Source organism: Castanea sativa, chromosome 7 (genome assembly GCF_040712315.1).
Source record: "Castanea sativa cultivar Marrone di Chiusa Pesio chromosome 7, ASM4071231v1".
In the NCBI taxonomy this organism is placed as follows: Eukaryota; Viridiplantae; Streptophyta; class Magnoliopsida; order Fagales; family Fagaceae; genus Castanea; species Castanea sativa.
Window position 1 is genome coordinate 35085887 of NC_134019.1, and position 11385 is coordinate 35097271.

The 11385-nt window shown below is 37.9% G+C and overlaps 1 pseudogene; it reads left to right on the forward strand.

The window, feature by feature from the left end:
* The first annotated feature begins 6424 nt into the window (after nucleotides 1-6424).
* LOC142642705 (putative disease resistance RPP13-like protein 3) lies at nucleotides 6425-9989 on the forward strand (annotated as a pseudogene).
* The last annotated feature ends 1396 nt before the right edge of the window (nucleotides 9990-11385 follow it).

Sequence of the window (11385 nt, forward strand, 5' to 3'; positions counted from 1 at the left end):
GAGATCTGGTGTTAAGGAAGGTTTTGGGTACTGCGAAGAACCTAGCATGAGAAAAATTGGGACCTAACTAGGAAGGACCTTATCGTATCACTTCAATAGCTGGCATAGGGGTATATTATTTTGAAGATCTAGATGAAAATGTTGTACCACGTCCTTGGAATGTAAATAACCTACGAATGTATTATTATTAATGAAAGGCACTTATAGCATATTATTTCTGTTGATACCATATGACATTGATTACTATTTTTCTAAGTATCAAACTGAAACTTGATCATGCCTAGCTCCTCAGACCACATACCTTGTATAAATTGATATTTTATTAAGTGTTAAATAGAACCCTAGTTATGTATGGTCATCGGATCATCTACTTTGGGGAAATTAACACTTCAGATCATCTTTCTAAGTATCAAACTGAAACTTGGTCATGCCTGGCTCCTCGGACTACATACCTTGTATAAATTGATATTTTATTAAGTGTTAAATAGAACCTTAGTTATGTCTGGTCCTCGGATCATCTATTTTGAGGAAATTAACACTTCAAATCATCTTTCTAAGTATCAAACTGAAACTTGGTCATGCCTGACTCCTCGGACCACATACTTTGTATAAATTGATATTTTATTAAGTGTTAAATAGAATTTTAGTTATGTCTGGTCCTTGGATCATCTACTTTGGAAAAATTAACACTTTAGCTCATTTTTTCAAGTATCCAACTGAAATTTGGTCATGCCTAGCTCCTCAGACCATATACCTTGTATAAATTGATATTTTATTAAGTGTTGAACAGAACCTTAGTTATGTCTGGTCCTCGAATCATCTACTTTGGGGAAATTAACACTTCAGTTCATTTTTCTAAGTATCAAATTGAAACTTGATCATGTCTGGCTCTTCGGACCACGTACCTTGTATACATTGATATTTTATTAAGTATTAATTAGAATCTTAATTATGTATGATCCTCGGATAATCTATTCTTGGGTCAACTAATATCTATATTTGATTTTTGCACTATTTTGCCATTATGACCACGTATTTTGAAGACTCCCAAAGCAGTGATGAACAGATGGGAGTTCATGAGCATTACTTAAAGCATTTGTAGGTATATTAGACATGTTTGTTGTTTGGTTCAAGTCTGATTAATTCATTAGAATCATTAAGTTATATTGGAAATGATGTGGGTTATTGTTCTATTGTGACATATAGATTTTTCAATCACAAGGTGGTTTTGTTAGATTTGGTCAATTAACTAATTCTGAATTCATCATAAAAGAGTTATTATTTATGCAGATGACAAATCTAGGGATGTGCCATTGTCTTATTAATTAAGCATTAAGTAAGGTAGAATATATATATAAGCGTCAAACGCATAAGAGTAACAACTTGATATTTTCATTCATTTAAAGTCCTTTGGAAATACAATTTTCTTACAAACTACCAAGTTACGTCAACTAAAAGGAAAAATAACACTAAAAGGATGAATGGACGAGAATCAATCATGACTTTAGTTTTATCGTCAGATTGCCCTTAGGATCCTTTGGAGGCTAAAGAGGAGCAGTGGAGTCAGAAGTAGGCCCTTTGCCTTTTGGATCCTCCTTAATGGTAATGGGAAGGGTCGTCAGGACTAGTTCTAGTGTCTCAGTAGCTCCCTTCTCTTAGGTAGATTCCTCAAGGACATTAAGCGGCTAAGCAGCATCATGAATCACCTTTACTTTTGTTCCTTCAACAGGTTGTATGGGGGCTTCAAACTGCTTAACCTCCTTAGACTGATGTCCAGAGGAGGGGAAAGCTTCAGAAGAGCTTTCTTTTTCAATGTCTGCTCCCTGGGTGGTAGCATCAACCTTGGTGTGGACGGAGTAGAGGCTCGGATGGTTGGTGGGTAGCAAACATTTTCTGTCCTCTAAAGGGCAGAAGAGGCCTCAATCCTAGCTCGGGTAAGTACCTCGTTCCACACTTAGAGGCAGTAGTGCTTACATACCTCTGAAACCTGTGATCTAAGATTTTCCATAGTCTTCGCCACTCCGACCTCGTACCCTTCTTGCTCGGCTTGGTCCTTTGCTTTCTCAGCCTCCTCTTTGGCATTTTCAGCTTCATCCTTGGCCTTGTTGGCTTCCTCCCTAACTTTCTCAGAATCCTTCAGGCTTTTCTTAAGAACCTCTATTTGTTTCTTCGCCTCAGCATTGTCCTCATCGGCCTGGCGAAGTTGCAAGTGCTGGGTCTCAACCTATTTCTCGATCGTCTTTAAGGCTGCATCAGCACTTTTCCACTCATTTTCTTCCTTGCTTAATTGGGCAGTGACCTCTTGTAGCTTCTTGTCCTTTATCTCAAGGGTCTTCTGGGTATGGTTGCACCTTGTTTCCTCATCCTTAAAGGCTTTGTAAGTGCTGATAACAATCTCTTCAGCTCTATGAGCAGATTGGACAGCCTATTGACAATAACAAGGTGGAACAAAGAAATATAGTCAAACCAAAAAAACTAAGTACAAAAGGGAAATGAAATGAATAATAGGTAAATAGGATCTTACCATAGCGAGCTCATTTTTTAGTGTCGTAAAGACATTTTGATCCCTCATCTGCCTTAGCTCATGCATGTCCTCAGGCAGTAAAAGAGCTTGTTCTAACGCATTTACAACACAAACAGCTGTTCCTGCGTTAGAACCCCTGATGGAAGCATCGGCGGTAACCGCATGATCATCCATTGTAATTGTTGGAGCCCAAATTGGGGCAAGCACAGGTGCATGGATCACCGTCCTTTTTTCTAACCTCGTCTGTATTGTGCGAGCCTGTTTAACTCCCTTCTCAGGCTCCATGTCTTTGGGAAGGAGGTCTTTCGCTCCCTCAATCACGTCCTTCCCCTTGTGCTGACCCTCTTTCCCTTATGATCAACTTGATTAGTGCATTAGGATTGGGTAGGTAGGGAAGGAGGAAGTTTGGGCTGAGAAGAATTCTCTAGGCCTTTATCTTTTGTCTGGGGAAGTTTGGTCTGAGCTGCCTTCTAGAGCTCTTAATTTCCCACCTGGGCTTCCATTATGTCTTTAAGGTTCTATCTGGGCTTGAGCTGAATTCTCATTGTGTCAGGGCTGTGAGTTTCTCCTTGTGGATGACTCGAAGATGAAATGCCGAGGTCACCAATTCGATCCTCAAGAGAAGGGGGTTGGTTGAAGACTTCAAATTTGTCCTCGGAATCTGAAACTTCAAAAATTTATTCTTCTTCCTTTACACAGGGTTGAGAAGAGGTTGCTTCATCGGCTGTGTGTTGAGTTGGAAGAGGAATTAGGGGAATATCGTCTAGTATGAGTTATGTGACGAGGGTTCCTTGAGGAATAGGGGTGCCCGCAGGTAAAAGGAAGCCCTCGGCAGCAACACTTATCTGGTGTAAGCATGGGTCCTTCGCTCTAATCATGCACTTCGATGCCTGGAAGGCTTTTGAGATAGGATCGTAGTCGAGGATCAAGTGTGCTACTCGGAGTTGGTTATCTGTATGCACGAACACTTCGACCTTCAATATTTCGTCCAATTTGTCGTGATTGACAAGATCAAAGTGGCAAATAGCTGCATGTGGGTCTGCAAAATTGATAAGAAAAACAATATTAAATCAAACAAATGTTTTTACATAAACTCACATTAGAAAAGAAGAAGAAAAAGTAATTGTGAGTAGTTCATCTAAACCTAGAGCCTTTCCTGGTTTCCCTTCCCTTGTTGGACAGGAGAGGCCATCATGCCAATCCCCTGAGATGATTAGAAAATCATTTTTCAGGCCCTTGTTGGATTCAGGGAGGCATTAGATTAATCTAACCTTGGGGTACCTAGATTTTAAATAATACCCCTGCCCCTTAAGGTTGTGGAGATTGTAAATTCAGTTCACATCGTGATGAGTGAGCCCTAGACCCATCTTTTCATTTAGTGCATCTACAGAACCCAAAATTCTAAACATATTTGGGGCGCACTGGGTCGGATCTAATCTAAAGGCCCTAAGATAGTCCCTAGTAACCGTCCCCATTGGGATTTTCATCCCTCCCTCTATAAAAGCGATCATTTGGATAACTATCTCTCCTGTTCGCCTTTTCTCATGCCACTCCCCTTTCGTACAATATGTAGCCTTAAATTGCTCTATCTTTTTGTCAGAATCTACGAGGGAAGTGAATCTACCCATTTGTAGAAGAAGGTTAGAGATGTTGACGAATATAGAAAAGGACAGGTGAGCAGAGGAGAAAGAAACACAAAAAAGAGAAAAGTATGTAAAAAGATAATGAATGAGGAAGTTCGGGAAGACTTACTTTAGGACAAAAAACCACCTCGGCCTAACTCTTGGTTGTTGTGAGGGCACGCGTAGATCGAAAAAGTTGGCAAGTTCGTTGTATGAGTGTTGAAGTGAGTAAGATGGTTTAAATTGTTGATATTTATATCAGCGAGAGTTATGAAGCGGGAAAGTTCTCGCCTATGTTCCTATGTAATCCTCAGTCATTGGATGTGCATCGCGTTGTCAAACGTGGGGGACAAAAAGCCATCAAAATTTAATTAGTGGACGCCCCGCATGTCGAAATGTCAAGAACATGCAGTGGGCAGTTCAAGGGACATCACCACTGTCAGGGAAGAGGTGTAGCGAACACAAGTTAACGATGACAGATGTCGAGATCCTCTTTTCCTCCTAAAATGGCGGAAATGAGAAACTCAAGGGGCTATTGTGGGGTCATTGGGCCCAGGAATAGGGGTTGGGCTAGAGGCCCAATCTGAGGACACTAAATGGTCCAAGGATGTAGGAATGTCAGCCCAAAATGCAGTATTGATGGATAAAGAAGCGAGATCTGATCAAGGTTGTCCAAGAAGGTGGTCTAAGGAGAAGTATGTCCTCGGCTATGTAAAGCCAAGGTAGGAGAAGGCTGTCTGGCGTCCAAGGGCGATATTCTAAGAAATCTTATAAGTAAGAGTTGGCATGGTGGATGTACAAGATAAGAAGAAGAGTTACGAAATATCTAAGATAAAGCTGTTACCACCATATTGAATTCTTTGCAACTACTTCTCTAGCCGCATTAATGGGAAAGTGATGCTTGAGCATCAGGGTTTAGCCTTACAACTGCCTCTAAAGACTTTAGGGATAGGTTGATGGGACAAGTATCTAAATCGGTAATCTGATCTATACGTGGAAGATGGGGAGAAGAAGGTGGATGATATAAAAGGAAAAGGAAAACGTTCAAAAGGGGGATCAAAGAGAAAAAGGAGAAAATACTGTACCCATTAGCACCCATAATTGTAATCTGTCTTTCAAAAGATAATATCAATCATCCTTGGCTTGTGTCCGAGGACAATTTTTGCTACATAAACAATCCAGTGTGTGTGATGTTGCAATCTAGCCCATCATTTTTGTTATTCAACATCACTATAACTTAGATTTCAAGCACACTCTCTACAAATTTCATTGTATTAGGCTTTTTGGGCCTATCCCCTACTTACTGTTGGGTTTGGGTGCAAATTGTGACCTTACAATTATGATAAAAAAGTTTTGAAAATTTTATTTTAAAAAGATTCATCTTACCAAAATTATTGGATTTTAACTTTTAAGATAATAATTTTGTATTATAAAAAATGATAAATTCACATACTTTTTAACAATTTTTTTTACTAAGAGAATAATTTATTATTATCGTGAAATCATTAACAATAATAAAACCACAAGTATGAATTTAAAAAAATAAAAATAAAAGAACACAAATATATCAAACCGCAATATTGATAAGTACTTATCAAATACTCAATTTTTTCAAAAAGTACTTTCTGACAGCTTTTACCAAACGCTCTACTTAAAAAAAAAATTCATACCTTTTTTTTTTTTTTTTTTCATAAAAACACATTTTAAAATGCTGAACCAAACTCACCCCTAGTTGTCTAGCCTATAAAATTTGTAAAGGCAGGATGCGCTAATTTTTTTTTAACAATTGTTTATACAATATGTTATAATTTTTTTAATTTATAATTTTTATTTTGGATTTAAGGGAATGGTGTCTCAATATTCACACTCCCTTCTTGTGAGACATCCCAAAAATCTTACTGATTGTTAATGTGGATGATAAATTTGGAGATTTTAGTTTATTACATGTCCTTGGAAATTAATTTAATTTACTTGTCAAATATCAAATCAATTAGTCAAGCCACTTTAACTAGGCACTCACCGCAACATATCATATAGATAATATGTGTCAGCAGTACTGTACAGCGGATATTAATGTAGTAATGTCTCTCTAAAGAAAAAGGAATAGACAGCGGCACTCATTATTATTGATCCCACAACAGATAAAGACCAACAAGCCTATGAACAAGACATGAACATTGCTGTTTGCGCTACCACACATTCCAGCTAAGAATTTTAGGCGTAAGAAATTAGGAAAAAGATTAGGAACCTTCCCTCCTCTCTTCATTTCCAACTTCAAAGCCCACATGATTGATAGTTATCATAAAACACTTTCCTTCATCCTTCCGGACTTTCCTTTCCCAACAACCCTCTGCCCCTGAGAAAAAAATATCTGTAATTGTTGTACTAAGTTTTAGTGTTTTACCCACAAAGGAGGGAAAATAATCAATCAGACATGGCAGACAGTGTTGTGAGTTTCCTGTTGGAGAACCTGACTCAGTTGCTTACCCAAGAATTAGACTTGCAAGGTGGTGTAAAGGATCAAGTCAGGTTACTTAAGAGCGAGCTGTCACTAATCAACGTCTTCCTCCAAAATACTGAAGGGAAGCGACATGACAATTTGGTGAAGGAGGTAGTCAGCCAAATCAGGGACGTAGCCTATGAGGCTGAGGATGTTATTGAGACATTCATCATGACTCTGACAAAGCACACGAAAAGAAGCAAGCCGAGGAAGCTAATCCATTGCTTTGACAGAGCAAGCACGCTTCACAAGGTTGCAAACAAGATAAAGGGAATCAAGAATGTCATCAAGGAAATTTACGAGAATAGGAGCAGGTACGGGGTAGAAATAGCTGAATCATCTGGAGGAGATGCAGAAGCGGAGGAGATACTGCACAGGCGAAGGAGACATGTTGAGGAAGATCAAGTGGTGGGCTTCGCTCATGACACTGAGGCATTGATGAAGCACCTTATTGAATTTGCGACGGAATGTTGTTTCAATCATTGGCATGGGTGGTTTGGGTAAGACCACTCTTGCTAGGAAGATCTACAACAACAATGACGTCAAGAGTTACTTTGATTTCCGTGGGTGGGTTTATGTCTCTCAAGAATATAGAATCAGAGAGCTGTTACTTGAGATTTTGAAAGTCGTGATACCAATGCCAAAAGTTAAAAAATTTATTTTGAAAGCTGAATTGAAAGGGGAATTATTCCACGGTTTGAAAGCAAAGTATAGCTCAAATAAAGACAAATTAAAGGCACTAGCAGACTTGGAAGGTATCAAGGAAATGAACGATGAAGATTGCAAAAACATATTGAATGTGATCTTGGAACAAATAGAAGACGAGAATTTGAAACGTTCGTTGTCGGAATTGATGAAAGATGTTTACCAAAAAAATGGTGAAGGATGGGAGGATTTGAATGATGATGAATTGAAAAGTGTGCTGTTCGAATGCTTGAAAGACAAGAGGTACTTAATTGTCATAGATGACATCTGGAATACTGAAGTATGGAATGAGGTAAGTATTGCCCTTCCTGCTAACTTAAATGGAAGTAAAATATTGATTACTAGCCGAATAAAAGAAGTAGCAATACATGCAAGTAGTATTCCCCCCTATGAACTCCCATTTCTTGAAGAAGATAAAAGTTGGGAACTCTTCTCTATGAAGGTGTTCCGGGGAGCTGCATGCCCTCCAGAACTTGAGATTCTGGGGAGACAGATTGTGGAAAGTTGCCTAGGTTTACCACTTGCAATTGTGGTATTGGGGGGTCTTTTGGCGAATAAGGAGAAAACACAACGAACATGGTCGAAATGGATTGGCCATGTCAATTCGTATTTGACTGAAGATAGATCACGTTGCATAGATATATTGGCTCTAAGCTACAACCACTTACCCCAACGCTTTAAACCATGCTTTCTATATTTTGGTATCTACCCAGAAGACTTTGAGATACCAGCGAGACAACTAATTCGACTTTGGATGGCCGAGGGATTTATACAGCAAATTGGGAACAGAAATATGGTGGATGTTGCTGAAGACTACTTGGACGAACTCATTGATCGGAGCTTGATTCAAGTGGCAACAAAAAGGCTAGATGGAGGAGTCAAAACATGTCGTATTCATGATCTTCTACGAGATTTTTGTATATCAGAGAGTGCAGAAGAGAAGTTTCTTGCGGTTCATTCAGATTTTAATCTTTCACCCATGAGACAATCTCGTAGAATTTCTATCCACTATGCCAACCATCAGTACATTTCTTCCAGTCCTTGTGAGCTTTCAAATAGTCGTTCTTTAATTGCCTTCGGGGGGTTTGTTGGACTCAAGAGTCCTCTTGCTAAACTAAACGAAAGTAACAAGTTGGTTAGGGTGGTAGAGCTCAGGAATATGTCCATTCCTTGTTTAATCCCCAACAATATTGAAGACCTGATCTTTTTGAGGTACTTGAGTTTTCAATCTGATGTCATTCCGGATTCCATATGCAACCTTTGGAACTTGGAGACGTTGGACATAAGAAATTCTAAGCGAAAAGAGAGTTCTACAGAAAAATGCTGGCGCTTGCCCAAGGGGATACAGAAGTTAAAAAAATTAAGACATTTGTTCCTGGATGAGCCAATATCTCTAGCTGGTAAAGTGGCTTTACCCAATCTTCAAGTCGTTGCTGGTATAGCTATCGATAGAGACACTGAGATAGCCTTTGCCATGGCCAGTTTTCCCAATTTAAGAAAATTAGTATTGTATAGGTCGCAGTCAGGGCTTTTGTCAAGCCTTCAGCCCTTGCGCCATCTACAAACTTTGAAGATTTATAATAAAAATCTTGCCCTTTCAAGTCCGAGTTCATTCCCATTGACCCTCACAAAGATAACCTTAGCAGGCGCAAACTTATCTGCAGCAGTCTTGAGAGTGTTGGGTAGCCTTACCAGCCTTCGAATACTCAAAGTAGGAGGAGTTGCCCGACAAGGCATTTATAATTTCCTCAATTGGGATGAAGGCAGTTTTCTTCAACTTGAAGTCCTTAAGATGGCACATATGAAAGTTGTAGAATGGAATATGGGGAAAGGTGCAATGCCAAACCTTCGACGTTTGGTCATTGAGCGTTGTGATTTTTGTTATATGTCCCCCGATGAACTAAGGAGTTTGACTGCCTTGAAAGATGTGGAAGTTTTATATCCCTATGAAGGTCTGAAATGCTTGCTTCATCTGTGGCAGTTGCACATGAGGGATGAATGTAAGCTCCAAGTCTATCCACCTCTGCAAACCTAGAAATTGAAAAAAAGTTGATGACTTCATCTGCTGTTGCTATGTTTTTGTGGGGGTCTGAGACGAGGGGTCCTCTGTTTTGTTCGTTGGTTCATAACTTCATATAACCTTTTTTTTCCACCATTAATTTATCGTCTGGGGGTCAAGCTATGGTGGCATTCGCATAAGCGCAAGATAGTTTCTCCGACTTTCCTTTAGTCTCATTCTGTGGGGGGCGAATGAGGCAGCACATTTAGCAAAGCAAGGAGAAGAAGAACAGATATTGATTGAAGATGCCACTCACTCCTCAGTGCATTGAAGAGCGAGTGGAGTCTGATAGGTCTACTTATGCTTTTGTGTGATTGCTGCTCTTTTCATTGAATCTTTCCTGCTTTCGTTCGTATTGTTGTTGTTTTTGTGTTCTTGTTTTTAAGTATGAGTTTTCAGGCAAAAAAGGCCTTTGTAATAATTTATTATGTATCAGTCCTGCTTCATCTGCTTTGCTATGTTTCGGCGAGGCTTGAGGGGTTAATGGTCCTCTGTTTTGTTAGTTGGTTCAGGTTTTGATTGTATAATATGTACTCAAAAGTTACTTTTTGCTAATTCCTTAAAAGCTACTACTTGAAATGGCCGGGATGCTTCAACGGTTGCAAATGGGGGGCTGAATGTGAGGTCCAAGTCTATCCACCTCTCGAACCGACCCGACCCAACGGATTGAGAAAGAGTTGATCAGCTTAATCTACTGTTGCGCTATGCTTTCCTGTTTTGATGGTAATACCGAATTCAACATATTACCCACGGGTATCATCCGACCGGTCAGAGTATTCGAGTATTGGGTGCAGGTATCATTGTTTATCCGAATTTACCCATACTCGATCCGTATTTTTTTTTTTTTGTAAAAATTATATTAAAAGAATATTTTTCCAAAAAAGGATATTATCAACAATTTTTAAATTCCTTTAAGAAGTTGCTGATTATATTACAGTGGGTTACCATGATTAAACCATAACGATATTATCCATTTGATTTGATAGTCAAATCAATAAGGAAGCAAATTAATTAATAACATTTTAAAACACCATTAAATATTATTTATATTACATATTTTCTTAGCTTCTATGCATACATAAATGTGTAGTTTATTAAAACTAGAATTCTAAAATATTGTAGGTAAAGGTAAAAGTACTGTAAATAAAAGTAAAAGTTAGTTAAAATAGTACAGTGTGAACTATGAATAGTATCAAAAAGTGCAATTGGACCCATGAATAGTAGCAAAATAAATTGAATAGTAAAATAAGTTGGTAAAAATAATCTTTACTAAATGAACACTAAAGAGACGAAAGTAGACCTTCTTCTCTTAATAGATTAATTAATAAAAAAAATCCTTAAATTTATGTCTTACTAATTACATAGTTGTCTTTTGCTTAATTGAATTTTTGTTTGGGATTATAACATGAATTTGACTTTCATTTGTATGGAAATTATTATACTATTATTGCTACTTATGCCTTCTTTGTAAAGTAAAATATCATATATCATGATTTTGACTTTCACTTGTGTGGAAAGCATTGATTCCATTTGTATCATTACTTCCCATAAAATGCTTAATTGATATAATTTGCTCACAAATTTTTCTTAAGAATTTATAAGGGAATATATTAAATAAGATTATATCAATCTTCCTATCAATTACTAATTGATTTTGTTTGTGCATGTATCCTTCCTATAAAATGCATATTGAAGTAATTTGCAAGAATATGTCAAATGTATCTTTTTTTTATCGCTAACTTATTTGATCATTTGTACGTATTTAGAAAGCTCAAATTACTTTGTTTGACACTTTAATTAGAATTCTTTATTATATCTTAGACAAAAAAATAGAGATGCATTTGACACTTTAATTACTAGGAGAGAGAGAGAGAGAGAGAGAGAGAGAGAGAGGAGAACAAGAAGAAGAAGAGCATAAGTGTTTTATTTGAAAAGAGGCGGGCTTGTAGACTTTTATAATTAAAGAGTAATAGAG